Consider the following 26,381-nt stretch of genomic DNA (forward strand, 5'->3'; position numbering starts at 1 on the left):
TTCACTATATTCTACATTAACGCTAGGATGATTACGAGCCCCCCTTTTTTGGAGAGGCAAGTTAATAAATGGATTAATAAATTAATTACTGGTTTAGTTTGGCATAGAAATATTTGCTTATGAAAATGGTTAAGAAAAAATAGTAAAAGGAAAGTTCATGAATCTCATATTTGTTTCAATCCACTTTTGACTAGGCTATGACATCAGGGGGCAGCGGTGGCCGAGTGGTTAAGATGTCCCAACATATTACCAGAAGCCATCAACCTTTGGGATGTGGATTCGAATCCCAAGTGGGGCAGTTGCCAGGTACTGACCGATGGTTAGTGGTTTTTCTCTGGGTACTCCGGCTTTCCTCCACCAACAAACCTGGCATGTCCTTACATGACCCTGGCTGTTAATAAGACGTTAAACTAATAAAATATATGACATATGCATTTTTTTAAAATATCCTACATGTCAGATTGTCCAAAACTGGTGACCTTAGTTCTTCCAGGTACAGTTATATGTGTGAATTGAGCCAGTGAATATTAAACTTGTATTTGTTATTCACTATAAGGATATATTTACCAGTGCTAGTACTAACTGAAACCAAGGCCTTTCTGTACAAGATTTTAATGCTACATGGAAATTTAATTTTTGATTTAAAAGCCAATAACTAATTCATTCATTCCATAGTTCATAATTAACTTAATAGATATTTTTCTTTTTTTTTTCATTTTCTACAGCTGTTTTTTTTTTTTCAATGCCCATTAGGGAAAAAACTTGCGATTCAAATTAGTTTCAATTAATTCCCAGAATGCTTTACTCCCACATTATTTCCTACGTTTTTTACACATCATTAATGAAATTCTTTTTGTATCGACCAAGAATGACTATAGGACAATTATCCTGCTCCCAGCAGGCTGAATCGTGACCTTACAGCCCCCTTGGATATCTAAGGAAATTGCTTACCATACAGATTTCAACATGTAAGACTGAAGTAACTCTGAAGTTAATTAAGATCACTTATTTGAACAAGCTTAGGTTGATCAAACTACACCACCCTAAAGCTTACCTCCCACACACATACAGATTCTAACGTACTTTATTTTCTGTGAGAAATTTAATCAAAGTGGAAATTTAAAGTTAGATGTTAATCTCAAAACAAAACTATTTGGTTTGCTTGCCTTATTTTTTACTTACGACTTTGGATATTTAAGGACATATAAAAAAATTCTTAAAAAACATATATTCGTTGCAAGGAAAGTAAATTTATCTGAACCATTATCTAATTATATAATCCAAGGCTTAATCTTGGCTTAAGGTTTTATCATATTTAATTAGTTTAGCATCCTATTGACAGCTAGTGCTATTTAAGGACGTGCCAGGTTTGTTGGTGGAAGAAAACCGGAGTGCCCAGAACAAAACCACAGACAACTGCTCCTCATGAGATTCAAGCATGCAACCCGAAGGTTGAGGGCTTGTGGTAAAATGTGGTAAAATGTTGGGACATCTTGACCACTTGACCATGGCGCCCCATCCAAGGCTTTAATACACCCAAACATACAATATACGGTATTATATACTGACTAACTAACAACACAAACAGACAATAATATTAAGCCCATTATTCAAGTTGTCGATATTAAGCACATTATTCTAAGTTGTCATAGCATGATTGTTGGTTTCTAATCAACTGCTAGTACTGAAGATTATATGTGCAGTCTTTTAGATCTCCACAAAAAGTGCCAACAGAATTGCAACAATTTGATACGAGAATTGATGCAAATGAAACAAAGCCTTTCACAGTATAATATTGTTGGTTACATTTGGAAGTGGTAATGAAATTCAACATATTTGACCCCTGTAACCTTTAATAAATTTTCATTTAATTTCAAAAATGAGTAGCCTAATATCATATCACAGCTAGATCTTGGCCTATTACTTATTGAAAATAATTATAAATATTTTTGATATGACAGACCATAATAGAGACATTTTTTTACCCCAGTATGCTAAACACTTATTGTGTTTCTTGGCTTTTTGTTAATGACTAAAAGCCATAAAAGGATATTTAAGCCTATTTGGTCCATGTAACCTTGAATGAAGTCGTTCAAAACAAACTAACTTGTAGACTTCCATGCCATCATTCTAAAGACCTTGACAAGTATTCAGTTTCAGACATCATAAATGTATGGACATAAGCTATATATCTATGTACTACTGGATACAATGGATATCATAAATGTATGGCCAGAAGATAAGCTATATATCTATAAATGTATGGACAAAAGCTATATATCTATGTACTACTGGATACAATAGATATCATAAATGTATGGACAGAAGCTATCTATCTATGTACTATTGGATACAATAGATATCATAAATGTATGAACATAAGCTATATATCTATATATCTATGTACTACTGGATACAATAGATATCATAAATGTATGGACAGAAGCTATCTATCTATGTACTATTGGATACAATAGATATCATAAATGTATGAACATAAGCTATATATATCTATGTACCACTGGATACAATATATATCATAAATGTATGGACAGAAGCTATATATCTATGTACTATTGGATACAATAGATATCATAAATGTATGGACAGAAGCTATATATCTATGTACCACTGGATACAATAGATATCATAAATGTATGGACATAAGCTATATATCTGTACTACTGGATTCAATAGATATCATAAATGTATGGACAAAAGCTATATATCTATGTACTATTGGATACAATAGATATCATTAATGTATGGACATAAGCTCTCTATCTATGTACCACTGGATACAATAGATATCATAAATGTATATTTACACTTGCTAGGCTTGGTCACTATACGCTTATACTAGCCGATTTTGTTTACCATAACTGCATGGTAACATTGAACTTTGAACTTGCGTAAGGAAATGTTCTGTGCCTCGTAAAAGGACTACTTTTTTTAAAAGAAACACGTGAATTTGTTTACATTTTGTCGCAACATTACGTGTATATTGTTGTTTTTCATAGAATTTTGTAAAAATGTAAACAATATATACATGTTTTATATTTATATATGATTCAAACAATTTTTAAATTAACAATTGTATAAAGAAACGGAAAAATATCCCAACCGGGCGACGTGCTTTCATTTTTGTTAAAAATGATGGGTGTCAAATTTCGTCCTACGATCGAGCCTTTGGGGTGGACGGGTGTGAGACCCTCTGATAGAGGTCAGTTATAAACATATCCTCTTATCTTTTTTCTTTGAGTATTTAATCATGTGTATTATAAAACATGCACCGCTAATATTCCACATGTTTACAGTTCCGCGTCACCACAAATACATTGTATCCATCGAACACAAGTGAATTTGTTTCATCTATCGATGGCGATATGGATCTAAGCGTAGATTATATAATCACATGGCTCCCAAGGATGTAATATCGTCAAGTCAGACGACATCTCAAACACATTGAGCTACTTGAAAATCGGTATTTTGACAACTTGGGCAAACTTAAGTGTGTAAGCGTGCGTCAGCTTCGCCTCGCTGCACAATAACGGTCACCGAGTTCACAAATGTGGCTGTGTACAAATTCTTTATGTTATTACGCTATATATTAACTTTTAGCAAAATTAAATATATATTTAAAGTTCTGATCTGATTAAATAAAATTATCTCTGAAATTTACTTTGTTTGTCATGTTTATTTTACACTAAAATATTGAACTTTTTTGTCGTCGCGGATGAATAATTCTACCTTACGTGAAGCGTCATCATTCGCTGTTCAATTGAGTAAGCTCCTCCCACTTTTGACCGACTTTTATTGAATAATTACGTCACTTTCAAATGACGATTTTATTGCATAAAATATAAATAAAAAGTCGTGTGAGTGTAAATATAGGGGTTGGATTTCGTTTTTATGTGAACCATGCTTGTATGGAGCAATTCCTCTAAGAATATATTCAATAAATAGAATAGAATAAATTCTTAGAGGAATTGCTCCATACAAGCATGGTTAACATAAAAACGAAATCCAATCCTTATATGGACAAAAGCTATATATCTATGTACTATTGGATACAATAGATATCATAAATGTATGGACAGAAGCTATATATCTATGTACTACTGGATACAATAGATATCATAAATGTATGGACATAAGCTATATATCTATGTACTATTGGATACAATAGATATCATAAATGTATGGACAAAAGCTATATATCTATGTACTATTGGATACAATAGATATCATTAATGTATGGACATAAGCTCTCTATCTATGTACCACTGGATACAATAGATATCATAAATGTATATTTACACTTGCTAGGCTTGGTCACTATACGCTTATACTAGCCGATTTTGTTTACCATAACTGCATGGTAACATTGAACTTTGAACTTGCGTAAGGAAATGTTCTGTGCCTCGTAAAAGGACTACTTTTTTTAAAAGAAACACGTGAATTTGTTTACATTTTGTCGCAACATTACGTGTATATTGTTGTTTTTCATAGAATTTTGTAAAAATGTAAACAATATATACATGTTTTATATTTATATATGATTCAAACAATTTTTAAATTAACAATTGTATAAAGAAACGGAAAAATATCCCAACCGGGCGACGTGCTTTCATTTTTGTTAAAAATGATGGGTGTCAAATTTCGTCCTACGATCGAGCCTTTGGGGTGGACGGGTGTGAGACCCTCTGATAGAGGTCAGTTATAAACATATCCTCTTATCTTTTTTCTTTGAGTATTTAATCATGTGTATTATAAAACATGCACCGCTAATATTCCACATGTTTACAGTTCCGCGTCACCACAAATACATTGTATCCATCGAACACAAGTGAATTTGTTTCATCTATCGATGGCGATATGGATCTAAGCGTAGATTATATAATCACATGGCTCCCAAGGATGTAATATCGTCAAGTCAGACGACATCTCAAACACATTGAGCTACTTGAAAATCGGTATTTTGACAACTTGGGCAAACTTAAGTGTGTAAGCGTGCGTCAGCTTCGCCTCGCTGCACAATAACGGTCACCGAGTTCACAAATGTGGCTGTGTACAAATTCTTTATGTTATTACGCTATATATTAACTTTTAGCAAAATTGAATATATATTTAAAGTTCTGATCTGATTAAATAAAATTATCTCTGAAATTTACTTTGTTTGTCATGTTTATTTTACACTAAAATATTGAACTTTTTTGTCGTCGCGGATGAATAATTCTACCTTACGTGAAGCGTCATCATTCGCTGTTCAATTGAGTAAGCTCCTCCCACTTTTGACCGACTTTTATTGAATAATTACGTCACTTTCAAATGACGATTTTATTGCATAAAATATAAATAAAAAGTCGTGTGAGTGTAAATATAGGGGTTGGATTTCGTTTTTATGTGAACCATGCTTGTATGGAGCAATTCCTCTAAGAATATATTCAATAAATAGAATAGAATAAATTCTTAGAGGAATTGCTCCATACAAGCATGGTTAACATAAAAACGAAATCCAATCCTTATATGGACAAAAGCTATATATCTATGTACTATTGGATACAATAGATATCATAAATGTATGGACAGAAGCTATCTATCTATGTACTACTGGATACAATAGATATCATAAATGTATGGACATAAGCTATATATCTATGTACTATTGGATACAATAGATATCATAAATGTATGGACAAAAGCTATATATCTATGTACTACTGGATACAATAGATATCATAAATGTATGGACAGAAGCTATATATCTATGTACCAATGGATACAATATACATCATTAATGTATGAACATAAGCTCTCTATCTATGTACCACTGGATACAATAGATATCATAAATGTATGAACAGAAGCTATATATCTATGTACCAATGGATACAATATACATCATAAATGTATGGACAGAAGCTATATATATCTATATGCTATTGGATAAAATATATATCATAAATATATGGACAGAAGCTATATTTTTGCACGGTTTCCATGCAGAAATAACTCCTAATACCTCTTGGACAAATACATATTTCCATCAGTAACTTAATATCTTGCTAAGTAGATTTTGAAAGCTTTGTAATCAAGTCATGAAAAAAAGAAAAATTGTGTTCAGAAGATCAATATCTATGAGGAAAGCAATAAACGCTGGCATCTTCCTTCTGCACAGCTCATGTGGGAGAATTTAATGTTAAGACATTTCAGCATTCCTGTATTCCTACAATGTACATTTCAGTATGTTTTGTAAAGCATTTGTAAAAGATCTAATTCAATCAATGTTACAACTAAGTGTAGGAGATACTGGATTAGGCCTTTTCTTTCTTGCAGTTCCATATGACCTTTGCTTTAGCTAGGCTTGGTTTATTGAGCATAACTCTACTTGCAACAAAATATGATCAGATGACCTTGACCATATGTCATACAATATGATCAAATGACCTTCATTATTTGTCATACAATATGATCAAATGATCTTGACCATTTGTGATAAAATGTGATCAGATAACTTTGACCATTCGTGACAAAATCTAATCAAACTGAAATGATATAATTACAAAGCATTGCTGTTGTCAATCCATTTCAATGAAAGCAAGTTATTATTTGTCAACAAAAATGATATCCAGTTAATGTCCTGGATGTAATATACTGAATGTTTATATCATGATCCGGCTCAAGACAATCATGCACGTCTTAGTTTTGTCTGGGTTTCCTTCTATCGGTAATATTTCCAAAAGGCCTCACATAATATGACTTGTTTGCATCATAGAAAATGATATTTTTATAAAAAGACAGTGAGTTATATGATTAAATGCAGTTGAAGAAATAAAGATGAAAAAATGGCTGTCAACAGGATTATACAGAAAACTCTCAGATTGACAAAAGAGTTCTACAAGACAACAGATTTTTTTCTAAAAGCAGATTAATTTATAATAACACAGATGATTTAACTTAAAGAAATTAATTACCCCATTCTTGACATTATTCCTTCAGCTTACAAGATGTTGCAGTAGTTCTGTAAAATTGTTTCACCAAGCCAATACTGTACACATGCTAAGTTTATATGGATGCATTGTCTTCACAACTTCTGGAAAAATGGGAGGTATTTCGTGAAAGTCATCTTGTCTTCTTTTTAGTTTACGGGATGGAAATGGAATGGTGATCAGTTATATAGCTCTTCAGATCTGAAACAGACAAAATTAACGTTGATCTATGTGTATCCTATATTTTTATCTTTCTCAGAAATTGAATTTGTTCACTATTTCTTTTACTAATCTGAAAACGTCATTCTTAATATAATTTAATTCATGTTCTAGAAAATATGAGACATTGACATTTGAACCATTTTTATAATGCTCAGAAATGGGCCTATCAAAGTAATTCTAAGAAACATGAGCAGTAATTAATGGATATTACAGGAAGTTATAGTAAATGAAGTCTTCTCAATTTTGTCATTAATTTGATATTAATATTTTTTTTCAAGGTGAGTGGTTTTGTTTGGTGAAATATTCATCAAAATCCTAACACATTTTATAATTATAATAAGAAGTCAATGAACAATTATATAATATGCATAGAAAACAGTGAATAAAAATATACATGGGTGCTAATGTAACTGAGAACAGGATTTTTACATGGATATATAATCACTGCCTCTGCCAGGGACCAAACTCTTAACCTCTGGGTCATACTAGTCTGATGCTCAACTGATCAAGCTTAAGAGAAGTTCTCTCTAGGTAAGAGATATGGTTATTGTGGCCAGTATTGACCAGGGTTATATATCTACCCACAGATAAACAAATAACAGTGCGATTTTGCGGCCGAGACTGATCTTGAAAGGGTATATCGTACAGCCTTTCATTTTCACAATACTGCAAAATATTGAGAAATATTTACATTTTCATTGCAGTCCCACTATGTAACCTTATAATACTAAGTGCAGTTGGCATTCATCAGTCCTTGAACTGCCATCTACTAATTACGATGTCATTATCACTGTGATGTCACAATTGTTGTGCAAGTGATTACAAAAGATGGCTGTTCAAATGGCTGTTCTGTCTTTGACGATAATGAATTTTTTTTCCGTTAAAGACACAAAATCCCTTGGGATTTCATCAAGTTGTTATCAAATGTAAATATAAGCATTAAACGTCTTTCAGTTTGCATTCATAGCCAATATGAATGCCAACTAGACAGAGGCAAATTCAACATGAAGCGCTAGCATGCTTCATGGAAGTTGCCTCTGTCAACTTGGCATTCACATTGGCTATGAATGCCACCCGAAATATGTTCAATGCTTAAATGCTTGAATTATATACAAAACCTGAAAACAAGATCATGAATATTTAAAACTTAATATATATATAATTTTATCTCCTCGTTTGTCAGTTGAAACTGGAAATATTTTAACATGCTACATTGACTGGCTATATAGAGATTAAACTGATACTTCAATTAGGCATTTTGATCGATAAACTGAATTCTAACTTAAGCATGACATGATTGTATAACATCAAAGGTACACACTGTATTTTAAATTAGTTTATGTCACAATTACTTCTCAAAGAATCATCTTTGAAGTTTGATGACGTCAATTGGATTTATAGAGTGTATAAGTCATTAAATAGAATCCTCAGGACTTACCGAGTTGGGTATCAAGTCAAATGGTATCAAGTCAAATATCTTTTAGAAATAAAGAACACTTGATTCATTTTAATTTAATGACAGATGAGGTAATTTTTAACAACAGCTTTGAAGTTCTTCCTTCCAGCATGCCTTAGGCAAAATACCAGAAAAGTTTGAAAATTCAAGGCCTCTTACAGATTCATAGGATGCACGCTCTATGATTGGAAGATGAAAGCTGGCCAAATTGACAAATTTCCACATTTTCATAATTCATGCATGAATAGGATGGTTACCATAACAACTGCAATTGCCATGATACACAATCAATATACCTAGTATATGAAGATTGTACTGGCGTTCAAAATTCAAATTTTATTACTAAATTGCTGAATAAGAGGTTTGCAATTTTGACAGATAGAGGGGGAGGGGGGCGGGGGAGGAGACAAAAAGCGTACAAAACATTTATAGTCCTTTCCTTAGTCTATACTGTATCTATTCTCTGTATTTGTCCATGGTGAACTCTGTTGGCTACCCTATAGTCTGTGGATCTTTTATACAGTTCTGCTTCAGAAATAATTACCCTCGTCTGTCTATAAACAGTTTATAATTGAGGTTGAGCTACACAATTACTTGTGTTACATACAGTAGTATATGTGAAGAATAAGTTTAATACAATTAAAGCCTCGTTTGTCTCTGTGAATTGTTCATTTTGGAAACCTGTTAAGTAGTGTTTGCTTGTTACTTTTGTATTGACACGCCACATAACCCAGAAGTGAACCTGAAACTACGCAAACTAGCTGTTACGTGATTAATAATGAGTTGGTCACAACATCTGCTTAACATCTGCTCATCAATTACAACGAATGAATAAATTCACCATTCCAATGGCTCAGGTAGATTTTGCCACTGAGAAAACGACATGCCAATAAACACATTGTCATGACTACGAGGAAGTACATGTATTATGTTGACCAGGCATGTGTCACTATCCAAAACGGACAAAGATTTAACAATACACTGTCACCACAGGAGGATACACAGATTCAATGCCATACTTGTCAATTATTTCTCACCTTATCGTAACATCTTCAAATTATTATCTTATACACTTTATCAACTTTCCCACCAAAAAGTTAAAATACTGTATTCAATCCAATAAGTGCCCATGTCCCTATAAGCGCCCTCCCCTTTTTGAGGCCTCATTTCAACTGCCTGGGAATAAATTAAATCAAAACTATCAAAAGTTTTTAACCGTTGGTTTGCAATAATTTCATTTTATTAATAAATTTTCTTTTTTTTTTTTTTAATTTTTTAAACGCTCTGGGCGCTTATTGGGTCGAATACGATAAGCATTTGATGAAAAATGAAAATTTTAATAAATATACTTTTGCTGAGTCATGTGTATTTTGCCGACTTAAAGATAAATGTTGCAATCAGACAACAGATTACCGTATATACTTAATAACACCTGCAGACCAATCCAAGTACCAATTGAATAAACAACTAATTGTGTTACCTGTACAGGTGAAAAGTGTACCTACACTAGATCTCGACTGACCATACGCTTGACCTTAGCAAGTTGTTAGCTACTGTGATAATTAAAGGATATATATACTTTAATTTGCTGATGTTGCCTTGTAATTCCTACATTAATAGTCAAATATGTCTAGCTAATTAATAACAGGGGATGGCTCTCAAGTGTCATTACCAACCCGACTTATTAATTTAAGACAGTAACCATATCCAATCCAATAAGTATTCCGTCCCTATAAAAAGCCATCCCCCATGCATTCTGCCGAATCAATTTTACCTACCTTGAATTAAATACAGACTGATACCATTAAAACTGTGTAGGCTTTTCTCATTGATTTATTTGCTATGCTCTGCCATTTTTCCCCATTTTTAAGCACCCTATGCGCTTATTGCAATTGGGTCTAATAAAGTAAATAGTATATATATATATATGGATATATTCCTACAATTAGACTGGACGATTACACATAGGTTAACAGACAAACAGAAACAAATTAACATGTAAGTATTGAACTGCATTCAGTTGGCAATCATGAAAGTATGAATGCCAACAGGACAGCAGCATGTTACTTTGTCGCTGTCCAATTGGCATTCATATTCCCATAAAATTGCCAACTGAATCCAGTTCAATGCTTATATTTACAATTTTATGATGAAATCTCAAGTGATTTTGCATCTCTATCATGGTGGGCTAACACACACCATTAGACACATACCGTCAATGATGTCATTAAAGAAACCGGATGTCAGTTCACTGAATGATGAATGCCAAATGCGCTTGAAAGTATAAGGTTATATATATTAAATTTCATGATTAGTAGACATGTAATAATTAAACAAGAGGCCCAGAGGGCCTGTATCGCTCACCTGGTTTGTAATGCCTAGGAATGTTCTGAATTCAAGTTCATTGTTTCCTTTCTGAATTCCCCTATTAGGCCCCACTCTTTCTGCTCCAGGGGGTCAAAGCCAAGGATGTTTCTGGGCGAAATTTGGTTAAAATCCAAGCAGAACTATATGACTATTAGCGATTTACAGGATTTACCTCTATTTCCCCTATTGGGCCCCGCCCCTCCTGCCCCCAGGGGGTCAGAGCCAAAATTTATACAATTTTCTGTTCCCCTTCCCCCAAGGATGTTTGTGGCCAAATTTGGTTACAATCCATGCAGAACTCTAGGACAAGTAGCGTTTTATAGGATTTACCTCTATTTCCCTTATTGGGCCCCGCCCCTCCTGCCCCCAGGGGGTCAGAGCCAAAATTTATACAAGTTCTGTTCCCCTTCCACTAAGGATGTTTGTGGCCAAATTTGGTTACAATCCATGCAGAACTCTAGGACAAGTAGCGTTTTATAGGATTTACCTTTATTTTCCCTATTGGGCCCCGCCCCTCCTGCCCCCGGGGGGTCAGAGCCAAAATTTATACAAGTTCTGTTCCCCTTCCCCCAAGGATGTTTGTGGCCAAATTTGGTTACAATCCATGCAGAACTCTATGACTAGTAGCGATTTAAAGGAAATGTTGACGGACGGACGGACGGACGGACGGACGGACGACGGACGCCGCGCCATGACATAAGCTCACCGGCCCTTCGGGCCAAGTGAGCTAAAAATGCATGAATGTATTGGATCACAGATTGATGTATGCATCCATGCACCATTTATCCTAAATTTCTACCTCAATACCTGAAAAGTTGTAATTTTATATGGAGAATTGTTAGCTATACGTAGTAAACAAAATGGCAGACCAAGAGGGCAAATATAAACTTGTGGCCACTGTAGTAGCTTATAAAACTATCCAAGGGAGTTATTCCAAACTGGAATCATCTCAATTCAAGAACTGTTTGTGGGAAATGGACAAAACTTTCTGAATGAATGTAGACAAATATGCTAAAATAAACCCTATAGCAACCAGGCTAGTCACGATTCTCATATATTGTGGTACATACCGTATCATGATGCTTGTATCGTCATATGAATCATATTGTATCACCTTAAATTGTGATACATAGTTTTAATGATTAGCATTGTTTAAGAGCACATACGTTAATTATTGGTATGTAATATTCGGTTACATAAATTCCATATTGTAGAGTGACATAAGAAACAAATTCAGTTCCCTCAGTGGACGACTGTAAAAGGTGAACTAATATCATGGCCTTCTATTATTTCCTTACAGCATTCCTGATGTCTCACTTGGTACTACCCCTCACTTCTAACCTTCAGTCGATTTAGGTACCACTTGTAGTAAGCAATAGGGAAGGTGGCATAGCAATATCTATCAGTACTGGAATCTTAAATAGAAGTTCAATAGCTTCATGAGTGGGATATAACTGCTAGGTGTAGCTGTAATACTTTAGGGGTATTAATGACATTTAAGCTTCTTCATGCTCACAGCAGTTAAGCAGTAGGATATGGATGTCATCATAGCAATTAATGGTGCAGGTCTTGATAACTTTTTAGCTTCTTTGTACTCAGCATTAAGCAGTGTGGTACCTGGATATTAAATGATGTTTCCTTTGCTCCATTCTCAGTGTTTACAGAGTGAGATAACTGCATGGTCAAAACTGCCATTATACTGCTTTCAGTGGTTGTACATGTCATGGCCATGGCTTTACAATTATTCATGCCTCTTAAATGACATTTTAGCTGCTGTAAAAGTGTTCAGCACTTAAATTAGATAACTGATTGTCAGTACAATGCATGATATGTCTCACAAGATGACAATGGTTATGCTAAAATGATGGAGAACAATACCCAATATTCTAAATCTGCTGCCTCAATGGAAATTAAAACATACTCTCATCTATGTGAGTCAGCAAGGGATATCAGATTTTTAGGTACATACCTTATTCGACCCAATAAGCGCCAATGACATTTAAAAAATTGAAAAAATTAAAAACTAATAAAATTATTGCAAACCTATACAGTTTTGGTCTTTATTTATGATCCGGAAATTGAAAGTGAGTCCTCAAAATGGGAAGGGGCACTAATAGTGACATGAGCGCTAATTGAATACAGAATAAATATTTAGTGACCTTAAGGTAATGCAGCAGACAAAAATTATCAAAAATATTAAGAAGAATCATCAAAAGTACATTAGTGTCTATAAATCGAAGGGAGACATATTATCCTAAACAGATTTTGTCTCTACAACACATAAATGACCTTGACCCAGAACGTGACCTTAGAATTATGTCGAAATTTGTCTGTGATCCATCTCCTCAATAATAATCCTTTTCAGGAAATCAAAGCAGACAGAGTTTCCTGGCAAGATAAATCAGGACCAAGTCTTAGCTTCAGCCTTTAAGCACGAGTCCAGTAGTACTATAGAGCATGCAAAAACTGAACTAACCTGCTAGGGAAAATTCCAGACATTTTCTAAGATGTCATACCTAAACCCAGCCTTAATGCTGAATAAAACAGCAACACTTCTATCTGCTAATGACGAAATTCACAGCAGTACTTCACCTGCAGTAACATAATGATCTCGTTAAATAAATATGTATATAGAACTACGAGTGATTTATAAACTTATACAGAGAACTGACAGCAAACTGTGGGTTTTTTTCTTAACAGGAGGTCTGTGGGTTTTATGTAATTGATTATTTCCTGAATTTAAAAAAAAAAAAAAAAAAATAGACATCTGTAAAGTGGATTTTTTTTTTCTTTTTAATTTTGATCAATCTATTTGAATTTAATGGTTTTGAAAACAATTGATCACTTTAGAGGTGAAAATAGATCCGCAATTCATGTTAATAGTGAAGGTTAATAAAGTTGTATGGTCTATAATTTTCGCTCTTTTTGTCAAAGTGAAAACAGTTTAAGTGTTCTCCATCAGTCTGAGTTTTAAGCATTCTAATTTAACCACTTTTTATAAAGTTGCAGCACTGGAAGTATTTTTAATTATAAAAGTAAAAAATCTTAATAACGTGTACACGAGAAAAATAGGCTTGAAAGCTGCCAAATCATTCCGAACTTTTCCGACAATCGTTGCAACAATCTCAAAGTAACACGAGAGTTGTGAAACCAAGAGAAAATGCCAATAATTCTTCATAAACAAAACATTTGGTTGACCTCGGCAGACTGGATCTCAAAGAAAATAATGCTCGCACATTACAATATTTGATACACACAATACTCGGAATCCGAAAAAAAACCAATGTTATTTAACATGGCAGTGATTGAAGGCGCTTTATTCAAAACCAGGAAATATGATCCCTAGATTTCGGCTCTCTTATAGGTCGACATATGCTTTTCGGGGGCTGAATCATCAAGTTACATGTCAATGTTCAAATGTTTAAGTGACATATCATTACAGTAAAATTAATATGCAATATAACTTTAAATGATCAGGAGGTTGATCGATCACTTAAGCTTCCAATCTGGGACATACGCACCATAGAACTAACAGGAATTTGAAGGTTTTCTCCTCCTCCTATACAACACATTAGACTAATTCATGCGATATTGATTTAGTTGTTGTTGTGACATATTTAATACGATCATGAGGATAATATGACATTGTTAGATGCTACAACAAATTCTAATATCACTGCCAAGCATGCTGTTTTCATCTGTCTGGTACTAGGGTTAACACAATCTTTCAACCCCTTAAGGATAAGAATTTATCTTTACCAGGGACAAGATTTCTAAGTTATTAAACACAATTCTTGCCAAAAGTTTGACATCTAAATCATCTACTTTTAACTACAAGAGATCTAAGCATGAACACAATTGTTTCTGAATGTGTTCCCCATGGTTTAATTACTGAAGTGTTATAGTTACTGGTTTATCCTCTTGGATTTGTATCATCGACTAATATTGGTTCTGTCAGCATTGAATTGTTTTCTGTGTCACTGACAATGTCACATCATTGTATCACATTGTAATGTCATATCTATAGCAATATGTTCCTAGGAAGGTATATAATTAAGATCTCTTATTAATCAATCAATTTTGACGCATTTTGACCCTCCTTATGATTTTGGTCATCGATCCTTGGCAAACCTCAGTATGACAAGCCAAAATCTTTCACTAGAGTTGAGATATCCCTGACACACTTGACAGACTCATGTAATCAAGATTCTATTAATCTCATGGTTACTAGGTAAAAGATGACTCTTTTACCCATCTAGAAAAAAATTAACACATGCTGAAAAACCATGTTATGTTGTCATTACATGCAGTGAAACATAGTGGCACATATTGTCAACAGCACCTGCGATTATATGATACTCAAAAGAAGAATATTGTGCGGTGAAAACTCTACACAACCGTTGTTTGTTTATTTATGGGAGAATCAAACACGGTATACATGATATGTATATGTAAAGCAGATAGAGATATCTATACCCTCCTGAAAGAATGTGGCAAGTCAGCAATCATCAAGCCTTGTGCAACTAGGTCAAAATCTTTTAATTGATTTGCAATAACAGATATCCTATCTCCTCGTAAGATGATATTCCGTCTTTGCATATTACAGAGTGACTTCCCTTGCGGATAGGTATCTATTGTGACATTATTATTTTCAGAGCAAAACTCCCGTCATTTTCCCTGAAAAGTATGATGTTACGCTTGCAAACATATGAAGTCACAATCAACACCTACCTGCAAGGGCAGATAACCCTCTATGTAAATACAGAATTGTAACAGGAGAGGAGAGAATGTAATGGCTAAACCAGAATTTGAACCAGTGACCTCAGAGCACTAGCTAGCTGAATGCTCTACCAACTTAACTACCTGCAGGTCACCGATAATTGTCACAGTTCAATCCTGCTCCAATATTAATTTCCCATCAGAAATCTTGACATCCCTGTCCAAGGTAACGTTTGTTACATCACTTAAAATATGACTATCTCACTCAGTCTTTAAAATATACACACAAGAAACACCAAGTTCCCAGGATTTTATCAAATAACTGTATTAAGTGAGAGGAATATGGAAGTCAAAGCTCCACAATTAGGAAGTAATGTAATAGAAATTACTGTAATAAGATAATAATTTAGGTTTGAGACAAGACATGTCCAGTATTCCACAGAAAAATCAATACTGAAAATTAACGACAAGCAACAAAACTGTAGATTACAGGTGATAGACAGAAACATGGACAGCTATAAACAATTCAATAATCATGATAATTTTACAAAACGAAGGATAATTTGTTTGTCTGTCAAACATTTCATCACACGCTGTTTGTCTGTCAAACATTTCATCCCACGCTGAAAGTTATAGATGTACATACAAAGTTAAAACTATATTGATCATAAGATAATACATAGCAGAAAAAACCAAAATGAATAGAGGTTAAGCAACCTTACGTGTACCTGTACAGGTACGTGTATACTACATGTAGACATACAGGTTAACGTTATCTGCTTACGTTAGGAAAACAACGTTTTATAACGTGTACGTGTATGGAGTTATGTTAGCTAGCTCTGTTCAGCTATGAATTTCTCAATATTATAATGTTTTGTGCCTTATTCAAACAAAATTACACACTGTAATACAGCATGCGTATAAATCCGTAAAAAGAGAAACTACTGTAAAGTGCATTGAAATACAAAGGCATTCAAACAGAATTGTCTACATGTTTGTATGTACGTGTAATCGCCGCGCTACAAGTTATGACTACGTGTAACAGATACGAGGCAACCTAAAATGACAACGTCATACCCGCTAATTTCTGGGGATTCCCTGTCTACACGTTCCCGTACATGTACACATAAGGCTGCTTCACCTCTCTAATTTAATCTCTGGTTGATCTTGTAGATATGCTAGTTTATCAGTTTACACAAGGAAACTGTACAAAAAGCATCTAAACTCAGATTCACCCATGAAACTGTATAATGGACTATTCCAATCTTTGAACTAGAATAGTCTAAATTTGTCTTCAAAGGTGGATGAGTTGAAGAATGAAAGAGGAACATACGTAAATATCACTTGAGCAGAATGACTTGACTAAATGACACTATATTGTTATATAGAGGTTAACTAACAAGTGACTGTTGTTTATCATGTTTATCAAACTCTCGTAAGTTAATTTTCAAATTTTTAAAAGACACAAGCTGTAGAGGGTGTCTTTTGAAAATTTGAAAATTAATGAACGAGAGTTTAGATAAACATGATAAACAACAGTCACGCATTGGGGAACTCATTTATCCCATAACTTTAACTCTGTATTTATAACCACCATACAATGTGTAATGATATCTTTCCGCCATAAAATTTGTGTCTAATATTCTATTGTTTTATACTTTGAATATACAATGCTGTTTTAAAGAAAATTTGCCATGAAAAGTAGCCTTAAGTCGAAAGCCAATCGGAATCAAGAGATCTTGGCATTGACCTATCAGAGGCGCCGTAGGTGTTTACACACTGGAGTGTGTATCTAAACATAAATGATATCCAACTGCTATGGAATTTATCACATGGTTTTTCCATCGTGAAACATGCATAGTCATGGGATAAATCCTGGTTAATACAGTCAAAATATCTCTTTTATAACGATACATTTTGAATTCACCCTAATTAGCATCATGTAAAAGGAGACTAGGGTCCAACGGGCCTACAGACAAAGGTATCGGCATAATCAGGTCTCAAGGATTGAATGAATTCGAAGGTCAAGGTTATTCATTTGAGTAAACTTTGTAACCCTGTCACAAGCCCGGCCCAATATCATGTCTCGTTAAGACCTCTTAGTTATTCTTAGTCATTTAAAGGCTTTGGCCTCTTTAATTTGACCCCTGCAATTTAAATGAAGGTCAAAGAAGAAGAACGAATTCGTTAATTGGTAGCCCTTCATCCCAGCATACCACAGGCCCACTATCTGGTCTCTTGGCTACTTATTTTATTTATTGACAGGAACTGACCATAGGTTGATGGGTTTTTTCTCGGAACTGGTACTTCAATTTCTTTTTTAAATTCCTTTGATAATTCTGACTGCTTATTATATGAAAGGGCAAATAAATAAAGATAACTGTAATGCAACATACTTGCATGTTTATATCATGTTTATGAATTTATAAAACATTCCTGAATATAAATGCAGTCCTATATATATATATATATATACTGATACATATTTTACATTCAAATGCAGCCCCTTGTATTGTTGACAGTACATGTCACTATCAGATGTAAACCAATTTGTTTTCCTACATACAGTGGAACTCCCTATACCGACCAGGCTTGGTGCATAGAATTTTGTCCGGTTTAAATTAAAGAGGGTTTGGTTTTGAGAAGTTTACCCAATATCAACCAATAAGATTCAGAGATAGTTGACTGGAACTCCTTTTTTTACATCACATTATAGAATATACGATTAATATTACTGTTTATGTAAATGTTATCACTAAAGAGTGAATTAACTGTTAAAAAACAAATGAAAAACAATGATCTGGACAGTGTTACTGCTCATTAATGTAATGGGTTGTGTGCATCGTTAAATTCTCCTGTACACAGACTAGACATATGCAAGTTTGCTTCAACTTTACACTTTACTCTGTAGTAAATGTGGCCCCATACTCATTGCTGGTTACTTTTTATACAATGGTCAGTTGATGCTGGTCTTTATGTAACATGGTCATTTTTTAAAACAATGCATGGCTTCTTCATACAGCAAATGTACGCAACTGAATAAATAAACCATGGGAAGTCTCAACATTGAATACAAATCTTTCTCTTTCCGTTTCTTTAAATCACACCAGTAGTTAATATAAGTGTAAGTGTTAAATATATCTAAACAATAGACATGATAATCTGTAAATCATTACATCACCTCCTCAGGTATAATTAGCATAAACACCCTAAGCCATAGGACCCGATATGCACACGAGACAACCATGACCATGGGTGTGTTTCATGGACGGTTGATCAAATCTCGTGCTATTGACGTCACACAGGTAAAGTCAGTTTTTAGAAGCCTTTTTTTGTTTTTTGTTTTATTTGTGTATTCTGATCTCAAAATTGCTTTGTATTCAGAATAGATTGGGATCGGTATTGGGAAGTTTAAAATTCTATCAATAATATGGTACATGTATATATAGAAGCTATTCCATAATTATCACATCCATGTTCGGTTTCAAACAGTGATTGATTTTGAGGGTTTTGGGAATTCACACTGTATGTTCAACTTATTCACAAATACATAATTAACTTGTGATCAAAAGCTCTTACTAATAATTGTGCATTCATTTGTATGTTTTATATAAATAGTTGAAGCTCTCTCATAGAATTATGCAAAAATTAATATCATATAATATATTTTACTATTTATAGTGTGACATGACCTTTACCCTATTGATACCTATTCATGTGTATCTTAAATACACATATAGCAGGTTTAAATAACCTAATTCTGTTCATGGTCATGCAGATTTAAAATTATCTTACACTTTAGGCTATAAACACTATATATACACATATACCATTATATGGTAACGTTTATCATGCAGATATAAAATTTAATGAAGACTTTCTTATTTTTTGATACATGACATATTTGCATAATTGATCAAAATAATCAATAGTATGGCTGCAAACAATGCATACAACTAATGTTTGAAGGACAAGATATATTTATATTTAGTACAAAGGTACTATAGTCAGCCTCAGAAATATTGATGTACGGAAGTTTCTGTAAGCAGGCTAGATAAATCAATGCTAAGAATTAACAATTAAGCAGGAGATAGAACCTCATCTTATATAAGTAAAAGTAATTGTAAGGTTTTTGAGTGACAAGGGATTTATTACATACTTATACAAAACAATTAGTTTAAGTCATAGCTCTCAGAGGGTATTAATTAAGTCTGTATAACATTTTATTTCAAAATAATATTCGCATGTACGTAAACGCAAAATTGTTAACAATAAATGAATGATAGCGACTTAATACATTAATAATTACATTTAGTTATGAATGTAATTGTACTTTCGTGAATACATAGCTCAAACCTTGGAGTCTTTTAGATATGGTTTGTAGATGAAAAACCTATTTAACTTCAAGCATTTATTTGGCTGAATACAACATTTTCTATGATTTGAAGGTCAAAATGCACTTTGTTGTCCCTGTATGATATATGATGAATTCTGCTTTCAAGTCACATTTCTAATTTGCATATAGATTCTTGTATAATGTAACGTAACTCTATTGCTCCAATATGCATCCTGCCATTGAAGAAACATTCTTAAACTTGACATAAATACATATAAATTAATTATTTTAAGAGCTTCACTTTAAAGCTTTATCATTCATGACTTTATTTTACACAAGACTTCCCACAAGAGTACTACAAAACTATGGTAAAATTTTAACAATAACATACGCAGTACTACTAACTGCACACTAACAAGCTAAGGTGTATAAGTACATATATATACATACCATTGTGTTCTAAATCAGTTGGTAACTTCTTAGATATGTGTCTGTACTGCATATAACGCACAGTAAAGCCAACAATACACAAACATTATAAATTTTGAATCTATGCTACAATATTTCTCACAAATAATGTTGACTGACCCCAGATTAATAAAGTACTAGTAATTGGATTGTTTGTGTTACATTCTATTAGGTCAGATTTTGACATATTAAAAGAACCTATAGTACCAAGAAAAAAATCAAGCTATAGTCAGTGAATTAAAGGCCTCTAAACATCAGAAGAGTGCCCCACATTTAGAGTCTCACCATCTCAGCGATGGGGACAAGATCACTCATCAGCCACTGCAGCCATCAGGGTTGTACCAGGGAAGTTCTTTATAAGAAAAAGTATTGAACGGCTTTCAATTGAAAGCTATACCGGATGATGAATGCCAATTGGGAAATTGCAATGGTAAATGCAGCAAAATTGTCACTAGCACACTCTCATATTAATTTTGTAATTGTCCAGAAGGCATTCATCATCCAATATCTGCAAACTAAAGCAATTCAGTGCTTATATATGTATGAATTAGATAAAAACTAAATCTTTATAATTATTCTCTTCATGAAATTTTGCTCCTGATAACAAATGGTCATTAATATCCTAAACAGAACAACCATTTTCAAGTGTCTCTTTTATAATTGTTGTCATGACAACTGTGATGTCATATAATTATAATGAAGTCATATGCTTGACTGGTGTTCTTAAATGCTGAATGGGGAAAGAGCACAAGATTTATGAAACCAAAAGGTTGCTTCATTGACATTTAAGTGATACATTACATAGAGCTGAGACAGAGAAATCCTATGAGAAAAGGTCAGAGACATCTCTTTCATACAAACTCTAAAATCCTTGTGAGGAAAAGGTGTCTATATGTCTGACATCTCCAAAGCAACATTTGCAGCCAAAAGTTTCGGTGTCCAGCAAGGTGTGTATGTATTCACCAACATAATTCTTTAAGTGATCTAGAGCAAAACACTGCAACCTTAGCCTTCCCAAGTGTGTCAAGGCAACAGAATACCGGAACATGTAGAAGTCAGCAATATTGGTCGAAAACAGCATTTACATAAATTCAAAATCATCTGATCACTCCGGATCCAAACCAACTCAGCTATTTATAAAGCCATCCATAGAAAGTTTGTTTCCTCATTCTTAACAATATTGAGTTGAAATTCAAAGGTAGACAAATTTAACCCGTATTTGCGAGGGTGTGTGTGTTATAGCATTCAAGTCCAAATATCTGTATGTCTTATTTTTTTGGTGATTTAGAAGAATGTTGAAAACAAAACCCTGTTGTAAATCATGCAGAGACAGGACTAAATTGAAGTCAAGAGAAGAGATAATGATTCGGAAACTTTGATAAAATTCAAATGAATATTGAACATTGTTAGGTGGGTCCCATTTAGTCAAACAAACCAAAGTTAGTCGTTGCCGAGAACGTCATGTAACTACAGAAACTATGTAACGTCTGTCTGAAATCTTCTGAAAACGGGTCATGAACTTTCCGATTTCAATTTGGCAAAAATTTTAACTCCTATGGCGACCAGTTTAAAATGAAAGCATGATAACAAGTATTGATTTCAACAACTACTGCACCAAAGTTATCAAGAAACCATTATCAATATTCTTTTATATAACTTAGTTTTAAGTACATCTACAAATACTAACAATATTGGGGTCGAATTTAACTTGAAGTTTTGTTGATAGTTACGTATAGTGTGGCTTTAAATAGTAAAAAGGGAAAACAAAACAACTGGAATGGAGCGCACTTTGAATCAAAAGATCTGCACATTTATATACATACCTAGGTATTTCAGCTTTCAGAATGTGAGGAAATAATTTCAGTAGGATTATGTATGGGTCGGCAGAGGTAGAAGAAACAAACAATAAATGTGTTTGGCCTTACAGGTTATCTTTAGATACAATAGTACATGTTAAACAAATGGGAACCCAAAGGGGATATAGACGACTGTAGAGAATATATATACAGAAGCTACGATGCATTTTAACTCAATTATGCATGAAAGTAAGTTCATGACCTGCATATTTTTTTAACAACTGTCATAAGATGAAATACAAGGTGAATGAACCCTATTCACCTGATAATCATCAGATGACAGATATAATTATTGATTAGCATTGTATCGGAAGCCTGGTACAGCCCCATTGTTTCTGTATCAATTATGGAACACCTCAGTTACACTGAAATATGTTTGCGATATTAATTATGAAATGTTCATTCTATTATTTTATTACACAGAGTCTTTCAGCTGTGGTTTATCCTATAGCCAAAAAATTTTAGTTTTGGAGTTTTTTTTGTCCATCTAATGGGCCAATGAAATATATATGTATAGGTGATATTTTATAGGTTATGAATTTACTTATATATATAATTTTAACAAAACATTGATCACAATAGTAGTAATGACAATAATCGTGTTTTCTTGACATACCAACAGTTTGGTAGAGAATATAATCAGGACATATACACCTAAACAGAAACATACATACATTGAGATTGGAGACTCAAGGTTGATCTCACTATACTACGCTACATACTCTACAGTGCAAAGTTTGATCGCAATACTCTACAGTGCAATCAACTGTAGGTCTCGCTTAGTGTTGTGCAATCAACCATAGGTCTCGCCTAGTGTTAAGCAATCAACCATAGGTCTCTCTTAGTGTTGTGTGATATCAACCATGGGTCTCCGACGGTGAGAGATTGGAAACTCCTTCATTGCCTTTGCCAACGGCAGAGGGATCTACACTAGTATCGCCGATGTCGGTCACCTGATGCCACTCGGTTTTCCGATATTACCCGAAAGTTTGACACATGGAGTTGACTGTGGCGTTTCTTTCAAAATGTATGATATTTCATGTGACATTTTCCGCTATATGTCATTAGCATATTGGTGCTTTCATGGATCTGAACCATCATATATAAACATCCATATTCACACATTTTATATTTAAGAGAGTTTGTGGTGGTGAAAATGACAAGAAATACAACTTTAAGTGTATTCGATAAAACACAGTATTTTTGCATAAATATAAAATTTATCAAAGTTTCAATAATATATCCTGGACTAATATAACCTGTTATTCTATATTATATGTTTTAATGAGTTTTGAAATCATGAAAATATGCAAAACTGTAAGTTCTCTTTCTTGTGTTGATATATAAGTTACAATATTATTTTTTATTCCCAAAATCATATCCAAACCATCTAAAAACCCTACACACATATAGAGGTATAGTAATACATTTGATGATCGTAAAAGTGACAGAGTTGCATATATCTCTCCAATATGTTTCTGACGTAAACAACAAAAATAGTGAAATAGCTCATCTACAATAATATACAGGAGGATACTGGATATATCATTGAAATGAATTAAGTCGGTCTTGTATATTATTTATATATTTCTTTCAAAGTGAAATCAAAATCAGTTCATTATTGACTACATAATTGAAAAGAATATCAAATCTAAAAGAGTTTTGTCTTTCTTCATAGTATCTAGATATATAAATATTTCTTTCTTTTGGCTTATACTTGATGATCAGTGCAGTATAATGAAACTCTAATTTCATTCAAATTACACAGGCTACAAATTCAATGTTTTCTCAGTACATCATTCCAGTGGACAAATTACATTAAACTGGTAGTTTTGAATTTTATGTTTAAAATTCACAGTAGGCTTTTGATATATGTAGAGGGAAAACAAGCAAATAGTTTTTCAAAAATCAAATGGTCCCTTTCATAGAGTTGTAAAAATTATTTTTCCAATTACATGAAATTACTTTTAAGTAGATGGAAGATTTATATATTTTTACAGTATTAATGTATTTATCAAATTCACATATGATATGTGAGTACAGGTGTACTTGGTGTCCTCCTGTGAGGTCAAAGTGAGACGTGTGTCCGGTGCATGAGTGGGTAGTGTGAAATCACAGGTGCAACACAAGTGTCTATATAGAGAAATTTATGTAATTGCAGGGTTAGGTAGTCATTTCAGTCTTACTGGTTCAACTGGCAATATCAAAGAACTATATATTTTACATTGGTTTTTCCTGAAGATGTGTATCGAGAGGTTCAAATTGTTGCCCGGTACTCAACTCAGTCTGGACCTGGAGTCACTAACTACAGTGGAGAGGATAGGGAAAAACAGGGCATTTTATATGATATATGCTATATGTTCGGTTGAACATAGTGAATTAAAATCATAAGACTGATCATGCATCTTAAGATGAGAGCTGGCCTTTTAAGCTTATCCTTTTTCTTTACAAATATTTTGGATTACTGTATTATTGACCAATTAATTATATTTGAATGGCATTTCATTCAAAAACAAATAAAACTGATTACACATTTATTCAATAATTAAAATTATAGTCCAATCTTTTTGCAGTCTCCATGCATGGTATTCTTGTTTTTCAACACGAAAAAAAATGCAATTAATTGTTACATGTTTCCAGTTTCAACCGGTAAACGTTCAGAAAATAAATATCACCAACTATCCTGAGCTTCTTGCGATTGAATATTAAATTTCAATAATACCCACTGTCTCAATTGTCCTGCATATACTCATAAGGTATATATCCAAGCCTTGATAACGGAACCAACAGAACCTTAACTGGAAATGACAGCGTTGGCTCTATGCTTCTAATTTTTAGTTTCCATAAGTGTTTGTTGTGACTTTTTGGTGCGATATTAAGCCTCTATAGTATGCCCATTCTAAATTAAAGCTGAAAACTTTGATCGCAGTGGGAAAAAGGTGCCATCCCAGGGCTTTTTCTCACTGCTTTGGGAATGGGGCCTGTGGCTTTGAATTTGAGAAAATGGAGCGAAAAAACTGAGATTTGGGAAAATTATGAAATATGAAATAAAGCATAACAATTAAGATTTTTCATTTTCAGCGTATACTTTTTTAAGCCAATTCACAAATATTTAAAGCCTTGAAAACTACGTTCATGCAATATTTTTGGATAGTTTTCAAGAAACTTTGATTTTGGGAAATTTTAGGGTTGAATTGGGAAAAATTTAGAGGTTTTAATTGCCATAGGGAATGGGGCCGATTTTCGAATCGGCCCCAAATCATGCTGAAAAAAAGCCCTGCATCCAATTCCATTGTCAATAAATAAAGTGTTTTCCTCATATTGGAGAGTATGAAATGATGCACAGCAACCCATGTGTCTCCTTATCTAGTACATGCCATATGGTGTCAATATATTCTATAGTAAAACCAATGGTCAACGGCAGGATTTTGTTTGATTTGCGCAGTTTGAATTTTTATCTTATTCATAACTTAATTTAAAAAATCACATATATTTGTGATTATAATCTAAATTTATGAATTAATACCAGATCCCTCTAGATCAAAACTTAGAATTAGACATGCATATATATCAAACGTATTTTAGTAATATTCTAGCTGAAGATATTTTAGATCTATGTGCTGTCATTTTTGTTATCACTTCAATTGCATAGCACCAATTGAACATTGTGAATAAAACTGCTTATACATACACAGTATAGATTTCTGCTGCAGTAGCCATGTTACAGATTTTATGCAGTAGATTGTTAAGAGGATCGAGACAGCCACCGAAGACAAATCCAAGACAACGCCAACACTGACAGTGACTGAATAGCACCTACATAATCATGCCTGCAGTCATGATCATTCTCTAGATTTTCACTTAATTGAGCACTCGAGATGTTCGTCTGGAACTCATTTAATTCCAAACTCATAACAGTAACGACCTGAGACATCTACAAGGTATACACTGATCACCACGAACAT

At 33.5% G+C, this 26,381-nt stretch overlaps 2 protein-coding genes across 3 annotated transcripts in view; both read right to left on the minus strand.

The window, feature by feature from the left end:
• The window catches only part of LOC138329345 (zinc finger and BTB domain-containing protein 49-like), a 265,156-nt gene that overhangs the window by 119,193 nt on the left and 119,582 nt on the right, over positions 1-26,381 (minus strand). The gene's annotated exons all lie outside the window — the stretch shown is intronic.
• The window catches only part of LOC138329343 (protein cycle-like), a 71,210-nt gene that overhangs the window by 36,038 nt on the left and 8,791 nt on the right, over positions 1-26,381 (minus strand). For both annotated transcript variants that reach the window (XM_069276261.1, XM_069276262.1), the window contains exon 2: positions 6,978-7,193. The gene's annotated coding sequence lies outside the window, so the exon portion shown is untranslated. The remainder of the gene's footprint in view (positions 1-6,977; positions 7,194-26,381) is intronic.

Source organism: Argopecten irradians, chromosome 8 (assembly GCF_041381155.1).
Source record: "Argopecten irradians isolate NY chromosome 8, Ai_NY, whole genome shotgun sequence".
In the NCBI taxonomy this organism is placed as follows: Eukaryota; Metazoa; Mollusca; class Bivalvia; order Pectinida; family Pectinidae; genus Argopecten; species Argopecten irradians.